This window comes from Panthera pardus, unplaced genomic scaffold (assembly GCF_024362965.1).
Source record: "Panthera pardus isolate Hobbes unplaced genomic scaffold, ASM2436296v1 HiC_scaffold_3, whole genome shotgun sequence".
Taxonomy (NCBI): domain Eukaryota; kingdom Metazoa; phylum Chordata; class Mammalia; order Carnivora; family Felidae; genus Panthera; species Panthera pardus.
This window is the reverse complement of record NW_026526876.1, coordinates 41,427,439-41,449,102: the sequence shown is the minus strand read 5'-3', so window position 1 is coordinate 41,449,102 and position 21,664 is coordinate 41,427,439. Positions and strand designations below refer to the sequence as shown.

Sequence of the window (21,664 nt, the reverse complement as noted above, 5' to 3'; positions counted from 1 at the left end):
ACTCACGGACCGCGAGATCGTGACCTGGCTGAAGTCGGACGCTTAACCGACTGCGCCACCCAGGCGCCCCCATTTATTTCAGTTTTAATGTAGTATATATGAAAAGATCTTTAGGATGCTAAAATGCAATCTAAATTAAACCCAGGTTGTAATAATTATTTCCTATTTCATCTTGAAATCAAATTCTGCTGGTTTTGCCACTTTCACTTAAGCGAAGCACATACTATCTGTTATGGATGATATGCATAAATTCAAATATCCTTAGATGAAGAGAAAATTTTAGAGCTCTCACTATATTTTGCTACCAGTGCAAAGGCAAAGCTTTTCAAAACTCACTTACAAAAAATATTGCATGGAGTCATTAGCAAGCGGGAATAATCACTCCTAAATCCAATGATTCAACAGAGGCTATTGACGCTATCCTCAACAAGCACATGTAAACTGTCAATAACAAGTCCAATATCCCCATTTGCATTCTTTATTGGATTACAGATGTCTTGCTGGAGGTTAGAAGGTGAAGACATGTGCCCAGAAGTAATCACAGTAAATATAAGCCTCATTTGTCTTTATGGTTGGTATCAACAGGCTACTGGGGCAATAACTTTTAAAATAATGAAAGAACTTCATGTGCAATTAATTTCTTACATCATTTCCACTTAAGAGCCAGTAGGAGGAAGAATTTTACCCCCATAATCTTGATCCCCTGGTGTTACTCCTGCAAATACAGAGTGAAAGGGATCTTGAAGATCTAAGTAAAAGTATCAATTACTTGACTGTAATATTGTAAGATTATCCTGGATTATCCAACTGGACCTAATATAATCACATGAGTCCTTACAAGATTTTTCTCTGGCTGGTAGCAGAAGACGACGTCAGAGATTTTAAGAACAGGGATTCAACATGCTCTAGTTCGTTTAAAAATGAATTAAAATGACAAGGAACTGAATTCTTCCAACGACCTGATGGTCTATGGAAGCAGAGTCTTCCCCAGAGCTTCTAGATAAGAGGTCAGCTCAGCCAGCATTTTGATTTAGACCTTGTGAAGCTCTGCACAGTGGGTCCGACTGAGTCTCCTTGTGCTTAGACATCTCAGCATGAAACTGGGAGATAATAAATGGATGTTATAAGCCACTAAGTTTGTGGTAATTTGTGACAGTGGTGACAGAAGGGTAACAAGAAGCCTTATCAGCAATTTATAATGATGTGATCAGCCTTGATATGTTTGATATTGGATGCATTTGACACTGAAAATGACAGAATATAAGCTTTTTAACTTGCAGTCTGTCCATGAAAACATACATGTACAAACAAGCTTTACAGAAAGAACTGAAAGGCACCATCACTGGAATAGCTATGTGTTTTATATCCTTGGATACAACAGAAACTGTAATACATCTTTGCTGAATATATATTATGGTGTTGTATGTATGCATAAAAGATAAAGCAAAACTATTTTTGATTGGAGTATACTTTTGAATTTAGTATCACAACAGATAGTCTTTATGTTCGTCTTGGGGATGAATGAATTAAACTTGGTCTTCAATGTGTTGGTTCTGTCCATGTAGCCAGGATAAAGCAGCTGATGTGAAAATAATTCTTCTGCCTACAAGTGACAGGGAGAGAGGCATGTGGGTAGCTCAAGTAGTTAAGCATCCAACTCTTGATTTCGGCTCAGGTTATAATCCTAGGGTCATGAGATTGAGCCCCTCATCCATGCCCAGTAAGGAATTCTCTCTCTCTCTCTCTCTCTCTCTCTCTCAAAATAAATAAGCATTAAAAGAAAGTGACAGGGAGAGAATTTGAATACCCTCAATGGTTTCTAAAGGTGATAAGCCTGGTTTCTGTAACTGAGAAGCATAGTCTTTGACATTCTTTTAAATACCTTGTGCAACAGTTGTATCTTAATGGCAATTTCAGTAATGGTTTGAAGAGCTCCTCACCATAAGTTGGCTGTAGTTTGATTCTGCCCTGTTAGAAAAATTTCAAGAGCCCAAAGTAAAATATTATTGACAATTTATACATCATGAAAACCAAATTGCTTGTCAGACAGACAGAAAGTACACAGCAGTTCGGAAACTATAACATGTGTTGTTCTGTATTAATTATTATAAATTTCAGGATCAAGTGCATTGACTTAAATGCAGATAATCAATTCTCAGGAACAACTTATTCCTTTTTCCTTGTACTCCAAGCTCATCAATATACTAATTTAAATTTTTATTCATTCATTTAGAAAATATTCATCTAGTACCTATTGTGGATCAGGAGATTTGCTATATCAAAAGTAAAAATTTGCAGAAGTCCTGGCCCCTGTTCTCAAAAAGTTCACTATGTAGAAGACAGACATATTCAAATGATAATTGAAACACAGTGTGGTCTAAGTAAGAATGAAAAATAATTGTGTACCAAATAAAAAGAACTTAATATCATGTTGAGTCAGAGAAGAATACCTAGATAAAGAGATATTTGAGAATGTTGGAAGATAAGAAGTAGATATGATGTCACAAACTTGCCTGAAATGTAATAGTGTAATTAGAAATGGAATGAGAATGTTAGTTCTAGTCAGATAATGAAAAGGCTCCCATGTTATATGTAAAACAGATTTCAGACTATCTAGAAAAGAAGATGCATTAAAAGGTATAATCAGGGGCACCCGTGTGGCTCAGTGGATTAAGCGTCTGACTCTTGGTTTCAGTTCAGGTCATGATCTCATGGTTTGTTAGATCGAGCCCCGCATCAGGCTCTGCACTGACAGTACTGAGCCTACTTGGGATTCTCTCTCCCTCTCTCTCTGCCCTCCCCCCACTCAGAATAAATAAATAAACTTTAAAAAAAGGTATAATCATGGGGATATAATGATAAGTGCTTTAGAAATACAACTCTGGCTGTGTTGAAGAGAATGGATTAAGATAAGGACAGCTGAATACTTCATTTATAGGATTACATTTATAAGAGATTTCCAGAAAAAGCAAATATACAAAGAGAGAAAGATGATTAATGGTTGCTCAGGACTTACAGTAGGAGTGAGGATTGACTCTAATTCCACAAAAGGGTTCTTTCTGAGGTATGTCAATGTTCTAAACTGAATGGTGGTGATGGTTGCATAACTATACATTTACAAAAATAGTTGAAGTTTACCCCTTTAGTAAGCCTATTTTGTGATGTGTAGAATATCTTAATCAAGATATTTAAAAAGTGGCTGGTACTACTCTATACTTCCTCTTTAACTGGTCATTGGAAATGGGCTATTGAAGCAAGGCTGCTACCTTGGGCAGGGAAGATTTGCAGCTGATGTGAGCCCTGAGTGCACTGACAGCTGAAGTGGTTTTAGGACAGCACTCCAAACAATGGGGGCAAAATGTTTTTCCTTGAAGAAGGATCTGAGTGATGCATCATAGTGCCAACACAGAGTTCTATAAAATTTCTTAGAGAACACTGAGAAGATAGACTTAACTAAAACAGACATGCTTACCTGTGTTTTGAAGAGTAAAAAGAGATACATTTGGACAACTGACATATAGAGGGCTTTAAAATTTTTTTTTAACGTTTATTTATTTTTCAGACAGAGAGAGACACAGCATGAATGGGGGAGGGGCAGAGAGAGAGGGAAACACAGAATCGGAAGCAGGCTCCAGGCTCTGAGCCATCAGCCCAGAGCCCGACGCGGGGCTCGAACCCGCAGACCGCGAGATCGTGACCTGAGCCGAAGTCGGACGCTTAACCGACTGAGCCACCCAGGCGCCCCAAGAGGGCTTTAAAACATACTTTTAATTTGCAGAAATTCAGAGTTAGGTGATTATGAAGGAAAGTGGCATAATTAAATTGACACTTTAAGAGAGCTATTTATGGGCACCTGGGTGCCTCAGTTGGCTAGGCTTCTGACTCTTGATTTTGGCTCAGGTCATGATCACAAGGTTCATGAGATCAAGACCTGCATCAGGCTCTTTACAGACAGCATGGAGCCTGCTTGGGATTCTCTCTCCCTCTCTCTCTGCCCCTCCTCTGCTCATTTTTTCTCTCTCTCAAAATAAATAAACATTTTATTAAAAGCTATTTAAATGTACAGTTCAGAAGGATTAGAAGGGAGAGAACTTTGACAATTTAATTTTGTAGGTATCTATAAAGAATTTTTTAAACATGAAGGATGTAGGGAGGAGCCAAGATGGTGGAACAGCATGGAAGTTTTTTATGTGTCTCACATCCACGAATTACAGTCAGACCAACACTAAACCATCCTACACACCTAGAAAACTGATTGGAGGACTAACACAAAAATCTGCACAAACCGAACCACAGAATTCAGCAGGTATGCAGCGCAGAGAGGGGAACTTGGGAAGTGAGAAGCCGCAGGAAGGGAGGTGCTTTTGCGGGTGGAGAGAAGACAGAGACAGGGGTGGAGAATACGGGAAAAGCACCCCTCCCCAATAGGAGCTGGAGAGAAAGTGGAAAATTGGAAATGGCTACAGGGACTAAACTGAAAAGGGAGAAAGGAGAAAAGAGAAAGGAGAAAGGAGAAAAGAGAAAGGAGAGGGTTTAAATTTCATTAAGACTGTAAACAAGGGGAGCGCAAAGTCTGCAACTCTGCAGCTCAATACCTGGCAGTGTTCTGGTGGGAAAGGTGAATCCCCAGGAACAGAGTGGGGTCCAGGAGGTTCTCAGGCCACACAGGGGAAAGCGGCTCCACTGCAGGAAGGACATTTGGTAGAGACTGTTGAAGTTACCTGGTCCCAGCAGACCCCGGAAGGCGGCCACATTCGCTAGTGCTGGGGCAAGGCTGTTAAGGGTGAAGCCTGGTTCCAGATATGTGTTGTGATTTTCCATAATCCCTGAAAAGCTGCTGCTATACTATCTCGTGAACTTATTCTGGGGCGTTCCTGGGTGCAGCCGGTATTCAGCCATTGCTCGGTGAGACCCTTCCGCAGAGGGGTGGAAGGGGTCAAAGCTGTAGGCCTTCAGAAGTAAGGGGCCGGGGAAAATAGCCGCATTTGACACAAAACTCGGGAGAGAGATACTGCCTGGGGCCTGGTCGCAGAGAGTGAAAAAGCGGGGAGTGGATGAGAGCTAAAGACAGAGGACAGGTGCGCAATTGCTGATCCGGGAGAACAGTGGGTAGCTGGGTGGCACCATTTTCACCACTCCCTTGCATGTACATACACAACTAGAAGCACCGCAACAATCCACCCCAGTAGGCTAGCAATGCCACCTAGTGGAGAGCAGAGCTGTTACACTGAGACCCGCCCAACTGGGCCAACTTTGCTCTTCAAGAACACAAGTCTCACCGCCAGCTTAGTTTATGGACTATAAAGTGCTACACAGACTGACCTCTAGGGGAAAACTAAGTAATTTCAGTCCTACTTCAATCTGCTGGCAGGTTCATCTATTCAATTTTCTTTCTTTTTTTTTTCTTTTTCTCTTTTACACTTCTTTTCTTTTTCTTGAATACAGAGAGAGAAAAATTCATTTTTATTAAAAATATTTTCTTTAATTTTTATCACTACATTTTTTACTTTTGTGTAAAATTTTTCAAATTCTATTTTACTTCCATCATTTTATTTTAGTCTACTTCAGTGTATTCACCTTTTAAAATTTTCAAACAATTTCCTTCTTTTTCTTTCTTTTTCTTTTTTTCGCTTTTTCATTTCTTTTTCTTGAATGCAGAAAGAGAAAAACTTCATTTTTACTTTCAATTTCTATTAAAATATTTTTATTTAATTTTTTACTATATTTTTGCTTTTAGGTAATTTTTTCAAATTCTATTTTACTTCCATCATTTTATTTTAGTCTACACCATGTATTCACTTTTTCAAATTTTCAAACGATTTCCTGTTTTTCTTTTTTTTAATCTTTTACCTTTTTAAAAAATCTTTATTCTCTTTTTAGTTTCTCTTCTTTTTTCTTAAATACATAAAAAGAAAAGAATCATATTTATTTTTAACTTTTATTAAAATATTTTTATTTTTTTCTACTATATTCTTTACTTTTGTGTACATTTTTTCAAATTCTATTTTACCCCCATCAGGGTACTTTAATCTACTTCAGTGTATTCATTTTTTCAAATTCTCAAACAATTTCCTCCCCCCCTTTATTTCCTCTAATCTGTCAAACCACTTTCAACACCCAGACCAAAACACATCTAGGATCTAGCATCATTTATTCGATTTGTGTGTGTGTGTGTGTGTGTGTGTGTGTGTGTGTGTGTGTGTAATTTTTAATTTTAATTTTTTTAACTCTAATTTTTTTAATTTCATTTTTTCTACCTCATTAATTCTTTTTCTCCCTTCAAAATGACAAAACAAAGGAATTCACCCCAAAAGAATGAGCACGAAGAAAAGACAGCCAGAGATTTAACCAACACAGATACAAGCAAGATGTCTGAACCAGAACTTAGAATCACGATAATAATACTAGCTGGAGTCAAAAATAGATTAGAATCCCTTTCTGCAGAGATAAAAGAAGTAAAAAATAGCCAGAATTAAATAAAAAATGCTATAACTGAGCTGCAATCATGGATGGATGCAGCAGCAGCAAGGATGGATGAGGCAGAACAGAATCAGCGATATAGAGAACAAACATATAGATAATAATGAAGCAGAAAAAAAGAGGGAGATTAAGGCAAAAGAGCACTATTTAAGAATTAGAGAAATCAGTGACTCATTAAAAAGGAACGACATCAGAATCATAGGGGTCCCAGAAGAGGAAGAGAGAGAAATAGGGGTAGAAGGGTTATGTGAGCAAATCGTAGTGGAAAACTTTCCTAACCTGGGGAAAGACACAGACATCAAAATCCAGGAAGCACAGAGCATCCCCATTAGATTCAACAAAAACTGACCATCGATAAGGCATATTAGAGTCAAATTCGCAAAATATTCAGGCAAGGAGAGAATCATGAAGGCAGCAAGGGAAAAAAAGTCCCCTACCTACGAGGGAAGATAGATCAGGTTTGCAGCAGACTTATCCACAGACACTTGGCATGCCAGAAAGGAGTGGAAGGATATATTCAGTGTGCTGAATCAGAAAAATATGCAGCCAAGAATTCTTTATCCAGCAAGGCTGTCATTCAAAATAGAAGGAGAGATAAAAATGTTTCCCAGACAAACAAAAATTAAAGGAGTTTGTGACCACTAAACCAGCCCTGCAAGAAATTTTAAGGGGGACTCTCTCAGGAAAGAAAGGATAAACAAAAAAAAAAAATATATATATATATATATATGTATGTATATGTATGTATGTATAAAATATATATATATATATATGTATGTATATATATATATAAATGAATACCAAAAGCAACAAAGATTAGAAAGGACCAGAGAACACCACCAGAAATTCCAACTCTACAAGCATGATAATGGCAATAAATTCATATCTTTCAGTACTCACTCTAAACATCAATGGACTCAATGCTCCAATTTAAAGATTTAGGGTAACACAATGGATAAGAAAACAAGATCCATCTATATGCTGTTTACAAGAGACCCACTTTAGACCTAAAAACACCTTCAGATTGAAAATAAGGGGATGGAGAACCATCTATCATGCTAATGGTCAACAAAAGAAAGCCGGAGTAGCCATACTTATATCATGCAATCTAGGCTTTAAAATAAAGACTGTATCAAGAGATGCAGAAAGGCATTATATCATAATCAAGGGGTCTATCCACCAAGAAGACCTAACAATTATAAACATTTATGTGCCAAATGTGGAGCACCCAAATATATACATCAATTAATCACAAACATAAAGAAACTCATCGATAGTAATACCATAATAGTAGGAGACATCAACACCCCACTCACAGCAATGGATAGATCATCTACTCAAAAAATCAGCCAGGAAACAATGGTTTTGAATGATACACTGGACCAGATGGACTTAACAGATATATTCAGAACATTTCATCCTAAAGGAGCAGAATATACATTCTTCTCCAGTGCACATGGAACATTCTCCAGAATAGACCATACACTGGGACACAAATCAGCCCCAAGTAAGCACAAAAAGATCGAGATCATACCATGCATATTTTTAGACCACAATGCTATGAAATTCATAATCAACCACAAGAAAAAATTTGGAAAGGTAACAAATACTTGGAGACTGAAGAACATCCTACTAAAGAATGAATGGGCTAACCAAGCAGTTAAAGAGGAAACTAAAAAGTACATGGAAGTCAATGAAAATGATAACACCACAACCCAAAACCTCTGGGATGCAGCAAAGGTGGTCATAAGAGGAAAGTATATAGCAATCCAGGCCTTCCTAAAGTAGGAAGAAAGATCTCAGATACACAACCTAACCTTATGCCTTAAGGAGCTGGAAAAAGAACAGCAAATAAAACCCAAAGCCAGAAGAAGACAGGAGATAATAAAGATTAGAGCAGAAATTAATGCTATCGAAACCAAAAAAAAACCAAAAAAACCCAGTAGAACAGATTAATGAAACCAGAAGCTGGTTCTTTGAAAGAATGAACAAAATTGATAAACCACTAGCCAGTTTGATAAAAAGAAAAAGAAAAGGACCCAAATAAATAAAAGCAAGAATGCAAGAGGAGAGATCACAACCAACACAACAGAAATAAAAACAATAATAAGAGAATATTATGAGCAATTATATGCCAATAAAATGGGTAATCTGGAAGAAATGGACAAATTCCTAGAAACATATACACTACCAAAACTGAAACAGGAAGAAATAGAAAATTTGAACAGACCCATAACCAGTAAGGAAATGGAATTAGTAATCAAAAATCTGCCAAAAAACAAGAGTCCAGGGCCAGATCGCTTTCCAAGGGAATTCTACCAAACACTTAGGAAGAGTTAACACCTATTCTCTTGAAACTGTTCCAAAAAATAGAAATGGAAGGAAAACTTCCAAACTCTTTCTATGAAGCCAGCATTACCTTGATTCCAAAACCAGACAGAGACCCCACTAAAAAGGAGAACTATAGACCAATTTCCTTGATGAATATGGATGCAAAAATCCTCAACAAGATATTAGCCAACCAGACCCAACAATACATTAAAAAATTATTCACCACGACCAAGTGGGATTTATACCTGGGATGCAGGGCTGGTTCAATATCTGCAAAACAATTAACATGATTCATCACATCAATAAAAGAAAGGACAAGAACCATATGATCCTCTCAATAGACGCAGAGAAAGCATTTGACAAAATACAGTATCCTTTCTTGACAAAACACCTCAAGAAAGTAGGGATAGAAGGAGCATAGCTCGAGATCATAAAAGCCATATATGAACAACCCAACACTAATACCATCCTCAATGGGGAAAAACTGACAGCTTTCCCCCTAAGGTCAGGAACAAGACAAGGATGTCCACTCTCACCACTCGTATTCAACATAGCATTGGAAGTCTTAGCCTCTGCAATCAGACAACACAAAGAAATAAAAGGCATCCAAATCGACCAGGAGGAGGTCAAACTTTCACTCTTCGCAGATGACATGATACTCTATATGGAAAACCCAAAAGATTCCACCAGAAAACTGCTACATTTGATTCATAAATTCAGCAAAGTTGCAGGATATAAAACCAACCCACAGAAATTGGTTGCATTCCTATACACCAACAATGAAGCGACAGAAAGAGAAATCAAGAAATTGATCCCATTTACAGTTGCACCAAAATCCATAAAATACCTAGGAATAAATCTAACCAAAAAGGTGAAAAATCTATACACTGAAAACTATAGAAAACTGATGAGAGAAATTGAAGAAGTCACAAAGAAATGGAAAACGATTCCATGCTCCTGGATAGGAAGAACAAATATTGTGAAAATGTAGATACTACCCAAAGCAATCTACATATTCCATGCAATCCCTATCAAAGTAATACCAGCATTCTTCACAGAGCTAGAAAAAATAATCCTAAAATGTGTATGGAACCACAAAAGACCCTGAATAGCCAAAGCAATCTTGAAAAAGAAAACCAAAGCAGAAGGCATCAGAATCCCAGACTTCAAGCTATCCTACAAAGCTGTAATCATGAAGACAGTATGGTACTGGCACAAGAACAGACATTCAGATCAATGGAACAGAATAGAGAACCCAGAAATGGACCCACAAACATATGGCCAACTTATCTTTGACAAAGCAGGAAAGAATATAAAATGGAATGAAGACAGTCTCTTCAGCAAGTGGTGCTGGGAAAAGTGGACAGCGACATGCAAAAGAATGAACCTTGACCACTTCCTTACACCATACACAAAAATAAACTCAAAATGGATGAAAGACCTCAATGTAAGACAGGAAGCCATCAAAATCCTCAAGGAGAAAGCAGGCAAAAACCTCTTTGATCTTGGCCATAGCAACTTCTTACTTAACACGTCTCTGGAGGCACGGGAAACAAAAGCAAAAATGAACTACTGGGACCTCATCAAAATAAAATGCTTCTGCACAGCAAAGGAAACAATCAGCAAAATTAAAAAGCAACTGATGGAATGGGAGAAGATTTTTGCAAATGACACATCAGATAAAGGGTTAGTATCCAAAATCTATAAAGAACTTATCAAACTCAACAACCAAAAAACAAATAATCCAGTGAAGAAATGGGCAAAAGACATGAATAGACACTTCTCCAAAGAAGACATCCAGGTGGCCAACTGACACTTGAAAAAATGCTCAACATCACTCATCATCAGGGGAATACAAATCAAAACCACAATGAGATACCACCTTACACCTGTCAGAATGGCTAACATTAACAACTCAGGCAACAACAGACGTTGGCGAGATTGTGGAGAAAGAGGATCTCTTTTGCATTGTTGGTGGCAATGCAAGCTGGTGGAAAACAGTATGGAGGTTCCTCAGAAAACTAAAAATAGAACTACCCTGCAAGCCATCAATTGCACTACTAGGCATTTATCCACGGGATTCAGGTATGCTGTTTCGAAGGGACATATGCACCCCCATGTTTATAGCAGCACTATCAACAATAGCCAAAGTATGGAAACAGCCCAAATGTCCATCGATAGATGAATGCATAAAGAAGAAGTGGGGTGTGTGTGTGTGTGTGTGTGTGTGTGTGTGTATATATATATATATATATATATATATATATATATATATAATGGAGTATTACTTGGCAATCAAAAAGAATGAAATCTTGCCATTTGCAACTATGTGGATGGAACTGGAGGGTATTATGCTAAGTGAAATTAGTCAGTCAGAGAAAGACAAAAATCACATGACTTCACTCATATGAGGACTTTAAGAGACAAAACAGATGAACATAAGGGAAGGGGAACAAAAATAATATAAAAACAGGGAGGGGGACAAAACAGAAGAGACTCATAAATATGGAGACAAACGGAGGGTTACTGGAGGGGTTGTGGGAGGGGGGATAGGCTAAATGGGTAAGACACTTAGGAATCTACTCATGAAATCATTGTTGTACTATATGCTAAGTAATTTGGATGTAAATTTTAAAAACTAAAAGATAAAATTTAAAAAATAAAGAAAAAGGGGAAAAAAAGAAAAAAACATGAAGGATGTAAATGATTTGGAGAATGATGAAGAAGAAATCATTAAGAACATACTGGCTTCAGGTTGGATGTCTCTAAGGCAGAGCATAAATTTGCAATGTTTTAGGGGCCATTATTCAGAAGGGTGAAATGAAAATAAAATACAAAATAGGTACTCAAGAAGTTGACTTATAGATGAGGCTCATAAGTAGCAATATTGATCACTGTTGAAGACAGAAATGCAAAATGTAGTTTTTCACAAAATGGAGGGCTTTAAGAAAACAGAAATTTCCAAGTGGGAATGGGCTGTTCAAGATAGAGGTTTAATATAATAAGATGGGTCAGGATGTAAGTCATCAAGGCTGAAAATTTACCAGACTATTTCTTTAATGAGAACTATGATCTCAATTAGTCAGAGAGATGGACCCTTAAAGAGCCAACTACGAGAAACTTCAAAATTTTGACTTTAAAATTTTAAAGGTGAATCTCTGGTGGATTGGAACAAGGAATCACCAAACTCCAGAGCCTGTAGAAACTGCAGAAATTATCTATTTGTTTTAAAGAGAGCATATAGAGACACATCCAATTGGGTTACTTGCTCTAGATCCTATAGGAAAAAATTAATAGATTTACAAAATAAAAATGGTACATATGGATTCCGGAAGGACATTCAGTTAGCTATTGTTGAGTGAGAGGTGATAACAGGACTCTAAAACAAAAGTATCCATTTAGGAAAATAGTCATTAGCATGGAATTGAAGACTGGTACACAAAGGTCAGTCAAAAAAGAGAGTATAAATTCAAGTACAACTCCAAGAATTTGGCATTAGGGGAAGCCCATGAGTAGAAGGAGAAGACAGGAGAAGAAAAGAAAGAAAGAACAAAATTATTTAGATGAAGGATGTAGAAACACAGACAGAAAACAGAGAAAATGGAAGAGCTTGGGGGCAAGTCAGAATGGCTTTCAAGAGGGACAGGAAAGCATAGTTATCTACAGAGCTATTTGCTGCTCATTTCAGATACAAGGGAGACAGGATAGACATCAGATGTAAGAGAGAGGACAACAAAGCACATTGAGGTATTATAATAATTAAGAACCTAGGTTCTGGAGATAAATCTAAATTCAGATCCTACTTTCTACTTAGCTATTGTGGGAATTTGGATGACTTGCATTCTAAGTCCCATTTAAAACCAAAAACCAAAACCTACAAATAACTACCTTTAAGAATTGTTTTGAGGCGCGCCTGGCTGGGTCAGCCGGTTGATCAACCATGTCTTGATTTTGGCTCAGGTCATGATCCCGGGGTCCTGGATTGAGCCCCGTGGTGAGCTCTGTGCTGAGCATGGAACCTGCTTGGGATTCTCTCTCTCAGTTATCTCTGCCCCTCCCCTGCTCTCTCTGTCTCTCAAAATAAACAACAACAACAACAACAACAACAACCACAAAGAACTGTGGTAAAGGTGAATAAGGTGGGAAATGGAAACAAGCAAGCAAACAAACAAAAAACACTTAAGTTTTAAAGCAGGCATATAGTCACATGTGCACATTACAAGTACTACCATGTGCAATACACAGATGTTGGTCCCAGAAGAGAGAGGTGAAAGAAGACTAGTTGAGAGACGGTGGTGAGTGTCTAGGCAGGAAAAAAATGAAGACAGTTAAACTGAATCAATGAAAGTAGAGAACAGGACAAAGACTGACAAAGAGGCTGAAATACAATACATCTTAAACCCAGGAACAATTTGAGAAATCCATGTTTTAAGTGAGCCCCATCAATGACGACAATCACAGGCAGATCTACCTGCTTGGGACATATTATGGCATTTGTGTCTTCTCTGTTGTGGATTATGGAATTGGAGGTATTATAGCAATCAGGATGCTGAGGATGAAGTGTTATGAGTGTGTTCTTGAACTATATCTCTGCGATACATATTTTGTGAGAATAACTGGTCTGTAGTGCATCCTGAAGTTAATATTTGGAAATAGAAGTTATATTTACATCTAAATCACATTTTAGTGTGGTAGCATAAAGGGGAAAATGTTTTTACTGTTCTCGGCAATAATGCTATATTTTACCTTCACTCTGGGGTTTTAGACAGAAAAATAAAGTGTTAGCAAAAAGAAATTAAATGGCTCTGTTGTGATATCTTTTTTACAGTTTATTATTTTTTAATCCAAATTTCATTCTATATGTGAGGATTCTATGGAAAACAAAAAAATGTAGAGAGACAGATTCAATATCCTTCTTCTCCTTTTGGAATTCATTTACTGATAAAATGGCTATTCTGTCAAGAATTATCATCATAAAAAGAGACATCAAAAGAATCACTTTCTCTATTCCTTTTCGAGCAAATTATTTCTGCTGTTCTTTCATAAGTCACTGCTCTGACTGAGACAAACCTTACAACGGAAGACCGCATTTCAGCCATTGATGTCCTGGTACCATAGACTGGTCAACCTATTGGACAAAACTGCTTAAATATTTAATTACTTAACTGTTTATGAGAATATTTGACATTGAAGAATCTTTACCTTCTAAAAAAAATATGGACTCCAAGTTTCAAAGCATATGAAGTACCATGAGAAAGACAGAGATGAGACTACCAGAGGTCTCCTTGAAGATGATGTCTTAAAGATGGTCAAGCTGTGTGAACAGATGAAGTCTGTCTCATGGTGCTAGACTGTCAGCAAAACAGCTATTTTCATTCACATTACTGAATCAATCACTCTTTATTGCAACATCATTCTATGAAACTGTTGATTCTTTTTCATTAAAACTCTATTTAGTCTGATCTTAATATTGTTACACCAGCCTTCTTTCATTTATATTTGGCTGTCTTGCCCATACCTCCTATTTTAAAGTTTTTTTTTGTGAATTTCTCTGCAAGAAATAACTCTTGCAAGCAACATTGCTGAGCGTTTAAGCTGAGTTTCAAAAATCTAATCTGAAAGACTATTATAAACAAGCTTATTCTGTTAGCATTTATTCTATTTATTTATTAACACTTGTTTTTTCTAGTTTTTTGCTCTGCTTGGGTAAATTTTTCTTTTTTCTTTTTATTTTTTTTAATTTGAGAGAGAGAGAGAGAGAGAGAGAGAGAGAGAGAGAGAGAGAGAATCTCAAGCGTGGAGCGCAACACAGGGCTTGATCACAGGACCCTGGGATCATGACCTGAGCCAAAATCAAGAGTCAGACACTCAACTGACTGAGCTACCCAAGTGCCCCTGCTTGGGCAAAGTTTTCTTTATCCCTTTCTTTTAAAATATGCTTTTCTGAGACAACTGATGGAATGGGAAAAGATATTTGCAAATGACATATTGGATAAAAGGTTAGTATCCAAAATCTATAAAGAACTTACCAAACTCCACACCCAAAAAACAAATAATCCAGTGAAGAAATGGGCAGAAGACATGAATAGACACATTTTCAAAGAAGACTTCCAGATGGCCAACAGACACATGAAAAGATGCTCAATGTCACTCATCATCAGGGAAATACAAATCAAAACCACACTCAGAAACCACCTCACACTGGTCAGAGTGGCTAAAATGAACAAATCAGGAGACTATAGATGCTGGACAGGACGTGGAGAAATGGGAACCCTCTTGCACTGTTGGTGGGAATGCAAACTGGTGCAGCCGCTCTGGAAAATAGTGTGGAGGTTCCTCAAAAAGTTAAACAGATCTACCTTATGACCCAGCAATAGCACTAATAGGAATTTACCCAAGGGATGCAGGAGTGCTGATGCATAGGGGCACATGTACCCCCATGTTTATAGCAGTGCTTTCCACAATATCCAAATTATGGAAAGAGCCTAAATGTCCATCAACTGAGGAATGGATAAAGATGTAGTTTATATATACAATGGAATACTACTTGGCAATGAGAAAGAATGAAATCATGCCATTTGCAGCAACATGGGTGGAACTGAAGGGTACTATGCTAAGTGAAATAAGTCAGTCAGAGAAGGACAGATATATGTTTTCACTCATATGTGGATCTTGAGAAACTTAACAGAAGACCATGGGGGAAGGGAATGGGAAAAAAATAGAAACAGAGAGGGAGGTAGGCAAATCACAAGAGACTCTTAAATACAGAGAATAAACTGAGGGAGGATGGGGGGGCAGGGAGAGGGGAAAGTGGGTGATGGGAATTGAGGAGAGCACTTGTTGGGATGAGCACTGGGTGTTGTATGTAAGCCAATTTGACAAATAAATAAATAAATAAATAAATAAATAAATAAATAAATAAAATATGCTTTCCTGCTTTATTGGTTTGTAAATTTGAGATAAGAATTTTAAATGTTCACTGGTTACACTTAAAATTTTAATATATAGACCTCACTGTACACTTTTCTAATAAGCCAAAATTATTTCATTCCACTGTGTTCCTCCCAAGTAGAAAAGGACCCCCATGTGTTTTAACTCTCTTAACACTTCATCCACATGTTCCTTATTAAATTGTTTTCTAAACGTGTCAAGCACAAATAAATGATTAATTCTAGTAAATATTGAATTAAATGAACAAGTATATTTCATTACTTTTTATCATGCTATTTTTTCTCACACCAGACTCTTACACTCTTGCCTTTTCTTTATGTTGAAGTACCTCTGTTAGTAGTTCTTTCAAGAAAGTCTATGGGTAATAAACTCCCATTAGTCTGATTTTTTTTTTTTTACTTCATCCTAACTCTTGAATGACAGTTTAACTGGCTACAGAATTCTAAACTGCCAGTTATTTTAACTCAACACTTTGAAGATACTACTCTGCTATCTTCTAGCTCGTATTGTTGTTGATGAGAATCTTGCTATTTATTAGCAGCCATATGTATGCAATTTTTCCTTTTATCTGATAATGTTACTTTTTATTTGCTAATTAATATTTTGTCTTTAACCTTAATGTTCTGTAGTTTTACTAAAATGTGTATAGTTATAAATTTATTTTAATCTGCTTTCTATTTGGCACTCATCTCACTGGATTCGGCTGTGGACTATGTCTTACACTTTGGAAAATTCCCAGCCATTATCTCTTTCAATCTTGCTTCTTTGCCATTCTTTCTGTTCTCTTCTTACTGAATGCCTAGTAAATCAATATTGGTGTCTTCTAATCTGTTCCCTGTAACTCCAGACTAAAGTATGCCATCTACATCGGAAATACGGCCTTCCAATCTCCATCCCTTTTGCTTTTGTCTGCTTATTTATCAATATCCTTTATTCTTTTTATGAATGGTATCTTCTCATTGGTATCTTTGGACATTTAAAATTCCTTATTTAAATTGTTGGCTGTGCTTTTAGCATAATTGTTTCTCACTTTTTTCTTGTTTGTATTTTTTTTTAATTTTTTTTAACATTTATTTATTTTTGAGACAGAGAGAGAGCACAAACAGGGGAGGGTCAGAGAAAGAGGGAGACACAGAATCTGAAACAGGCTCCAGGCTCTGAGCTGTCAGCACAGAGCCCGACGCGGGGCTCAAACCCACGGACCGTGAGATCATGACCTGAGCTGAAGTCGGATGCTTAACCAACTGAGCCACCCAGGCGCCCCTGCTTGTTTGTATTTTGATTTTCAGGCATCTCTTCACTGAGACTTCCCTCCTCTTTCTCCCTCCTTGCCTCATGCCCCATTTACACTCAAATTTCTCTTTCTGTCAGTTATGTATTGATCTTCACACAAGTCCTTGAGATTGCTATAATAGCACCTGGTCTCACAGGGGCAGCTCAGTCCTGTCCTCCAAGCACAGCTGCAATACTGGGAATCCAGTCAGTGAACCATCATGGAGCTTAATCTGGGCTTTGGCTGGTGAGGTGTGAGGCCATGCCTGCTTTCTCTTGGCTGTTTGGGAAAAAGCTTCACATAAGCCATCTTATCAGCGGGTGAATGTCAGCTGCAATGTGTGTTGGCCTTCTTTCACCAAGTGAGGGGCATGAGCACACCTCTGCTTTTAAGATAAAAGTTTGGTTTCTGTCTCCTGTGTCTGAGCACCAATTTTTATGGTATCACTTAAAGAAGCCACCTTCATCTGCCTGCAGACTTAAAGCCAAGCAGCTTCTGTTTAAAAATACATTTTACTCTCTATGTTCTCCCCCATTTCCTCAAATACACGTGAAAAAAAGTAAACCTTGGATTGTTGGTGTTATTCTTTTTGACTTCTAAACATCTAATTTGTGGATCCTAGAACATGACTTCTGTTCCTGTATCTACAATAATTCCTCTCTGTCCTACCTTGATAGAAAAATCTAAGATCTGGCCTCCTATCTGTTTATGCAAATAGAGATATTTTCATCTGGATGTGTGATTGAGTTATATCTGGATTTTATATTTGGTATTCCCCCCCCCCCACACACACACACACTCACTCTTGAGAATGAAAGAGAACAAATGTATACACATAGGGAAATGCAAGATTGCTAACATGGAACTCTGATGTATCGTAATAAGGTGTGCTGTGGTCTTTGTTTTTCATTTTGTTTTATTTTGTTTTGCTTTTACTTTAGCTGGATAACAATGCAGGCTTCCAAAAGTAATGTTTCCTTTAATCAGGCCCAATACCCTGGAAGAGAGCCCATGAGAGCAAAGTTGATGACTGAATTCCCACGGCTTTCAAAATACTATTTTCCCTCGCTGAGCTGTCAGCCGTCAAAGGCAGAAACTATAGATTGCTAATTCATGGCTATAGTCTAAGTGGTACAGCATATTCCTTGGTCTTGAAGAAATTGAAAAAGAAATCCCAAACTGCCCATAGCTTGCAGTGGTTTCATGTTCAGAAATCAAGAGGAATTTCCGAATGGAAAATTTATGGCTGATGGAACCTAAGTAGAGTGACAGAAGCTCATATGGAAAAACTATAAACAAATCTCAAGTGAAGGTCTTACCCAAGCCTACAGATTTTATATCTTGGGCAGAGGGGTCCAAGGGCATATTTCAAAGTTAACAAACTGATACATAAAACCATTCTTGTGACAGCAAAGGCTGCCTTCCCCGGGTCTATTTAAATTGCTCTATTCCTAAGGGACAGCAGAAGCCAATATTTAATGTGTGTGTGTGTGTGTGTGTGTGTGTGTGTGATCTGCCTTGCTATTTGTCCTTTTTTTCTATCTTAAATCCAATTTTTTTAGTGTTCATTCTGGATTCCCCAATTTCAATGTACTTTATATTTTAGAGCAATTAGGTTCATAGCAAAACTGAGCAAGATGTACACAGTTCTCATATACCCCCACAAGCCCACTCCCTCCAGTCTCCTCCACTATCAACATCCCACACAGGGTAACATTTGTTACAATTAACAAACCTATAATGGCATATTATCACCATCCAAAGATCATAATTTTCATTACAGTTCACTCTTGGCGTGGTACATTCTAAGGGTTTGGACAAATATGTAAGGATACATATCTACCACACAGAATAGTTTTATTGCCCTAAACTCCTCTGAGTTCTGCCTAGTCACCCCTCCCTGCTCTCTACCAACCATTGGCAACCACGGACTTTTTACTGACTCCACAGTTTGGCCTTTTTCAGATTGTTATATAATTGGAATCTTGCAATATATAGTCTTTTCAGGTTGATTTCACCTAGTAATATGCATTTAAGTTTCTTCCATATATTTTATTTTCCTTTTTTTAAGTTTATTTTGAGAGATAGAGAGCAAGTGGGGGAGGAGCAGAGAGAGGGAGACAGAATTCCAAGCCAGCTCTGAGCTGTCAGCACAGAGCTGGATGCAGGGCTCATACTCATAAACCATGAGATCATGACCGAAGCAGAAATCAGACACTTAACTTACTGAGCCACCCAGGTGCTCCACTTTCATGTATTTTCATGGCTTGACAGTTTTTTTTTTTTTCCCAGTGCTGAGTAATTTCCCACTGTCTGGATTTACCACAGTTAATTTACCCATTCATCTTCTTTTTTTTTTTTTTTAATGTTTATTTATTTTTGAGACAGAGACAGAGCATGAGCGGGGAAGGGGCAGAGAGAGAGGGAGACACAGAATCCGAAGCAGGCTCCAGGCTCCCAGCTGTCAGCACCGCTCCAACTCACGAACCATGAGATCATGACCTAAGCTGAAGTCGGATGCTTAACTGACTGAGCCATCCAAGCACCCCATTTAATTTTTTTAAAGTTTAGTTATTTATTTTGAGAGAGAGAAAGTGTGAGCGGTGCGGTGGGGGAGAGAGAATCCCAAGCAGGCTCATCACTGTCATCTTAGAGCCTGACATGGGGCTCGAACTCACGGACCATGAGATCATGACCTGAGCTGAAGTCGGAGGCTCAACCGACTGAGCCACCCAGGTGCCCCTACCCATTCACCTTCTAAAGGACGTCTTGATTGCTACCAAATTTTGGCAGTCACAATAGAGCTGCTACAAACATCCATGTGCAGACTTTGTGTGGACCTAGGTTTTTAATTCATATGGGTAAATATCAAAGAAAATAATTGTTGGATTGTATAGTAATAGTATGTTTACTTTTGCAAGAAATGGCCTGTCTCCCAAAGTGGCTATACCATTTTGCATTCCCACTAGGAATGAATGAAAGTTCCTGTTGGTCCACATCCTCACTAGCATTTGGTGTTGGCAGTGTTTTGAAATTTTGGCCATTCTAATAGGTGTGCAGTAATACCTCGTTATTGTTTTAATTTGTGATTCCATAAAGACACATGGTGTGGAACATCTTTTCATATGCTTAGTTGCCATCTATATATCTGCTTTGGTGAAATGTCTGTTCAAATCCTTTGTCCATTTTTTTCATCAGCTTCTTTTCTTATTGTTGAATTTTAAGAGTTATTTGTATATAACAGATAACAGTCCTTTATCATATATGTCTCATATACATATTTCCTCCCAGTCTGTGACTTATCTTCTTATCTTCTTCACAGTGTCCTTTGCAGAGCAGAAGTTTTTAATTTTAATAACATTTGCTTATCAATTATTTCTTTCATGAATTGTGCTTTAGGATTGTATTGAAAAAGACATCACCATACCCAGGGCATATAAATTGTATCCTAGGTTATCGTCTAGGAGTTGTATAGTTTCACATTTTACAAGATGTCTATGATCCATTTCGAGTTAATTTTTGATAAGCGTATAACATATGTGTTTGTTTTCTTTTTCTCCTTCTCCTTCTCCTTCCTCTCCCTCTTCTTTTTCACATATGAATATCTAGTTGTTGCCTCACCATTTGTTGAAAAGACTATGTCCAATCCATTGTCAAAGAACATTTGACCATATTATGGGCATCTATTTCTGGGCTCTGTTCTGTTTCATTGATCTATTTGTCTATTCTTTCACCAATACCACACTGTCTCAATTACTATAGCTTTAAAGTGAGTCTTGAAGTTGGGCACTGCCAGTACTCCTGTTTGGCTTTTCTCCTTCAATATTGTGTTGGCTATTCTAGGTCTTTTGTCTCTCCATATAAACTTGAATGACTTTGTGAATACCCACAAAATAACTTCCTGGAATTTTGATTTGGATTGCATTGAATCTATAGGTCAATTTGGGAAGAACTGACATCTAGACAAATTTGAGGTTTTTGTGTCTATGTACATGGGAAAGCTCTCCATTTATTTAGTTCTTTGATTTTTTTCATCAGTTTTATAGTTGTCTCATTTAGATCTTGTACATATTTTGTTAGATTCATACCTGCATATTTCCTTTTTTTTAGGATGCTAATGTAAATGATAGTTTAATTTCAAACTCCACTTGTCTGTTGCTGTTACATAGAAAAATGATTGGTTTTTGTATATTAACCTTGTATCCAGCAATCTTTCTATAGCCACCTATTAGTCCCAGAAGTCTTTGTTTGGTTTGTTTTGTTTTGCAATTCTTTTGGATTTTCTATGTAGATAATCATGTCATCTTTGATAAAAGACAATTTTATTTCTTCCTTCTCAATCTGTATTCCTTTCATTTCCTTTTCTTGTCTTGTTGTGGTAGCTAGAGCTTCCAGTACAACAATGAAAAGAAATGGCAAGAGGAGGCATCCTTGCTTTGTTCCTGAACTTATCAGTAAAGCTTCTAGTTTCTCACTGTTAAGTATGACATTAACTATAGTTTTTGTTGTTGTTTGTTGCTTGTTTTTTCCTTTTTGTTTGTTTTTTTTTTTCTAGACAGTCTTTATCAATGTGTAGAAGTCTCCCTCCATTCCTAGTTTGCTGAGAATTTTATCATAAAATGGTGTTGG

The 21,664-nt window shown here is 37.4% G+C and overlaps 1 long non-coding RNA gene across 4 annotated transcripts in view; it reads right to left on the bottom strand.

Moving 5' to 3' along the window:
- Positions 1–21,664, bottom strand: part of LOC128774254 (uncharacterized) — a 179,508-nt gene that overhangs the window by 123,107 nt on the left and 34,737 nt on the right. For all 4 annotated transcript variants that reach the window (XR_008418790.1, XR_008418788.1, XR_008418789.1 and 1 more), the window contains one exon: positions 1,883–1,968. This is a non-coding gene — a long non-coding RNA (uncharacterized LOC128774254). The remainder of the gene's footprint in view (positions 1–1,882; positions 1,969–21,664) is intronic.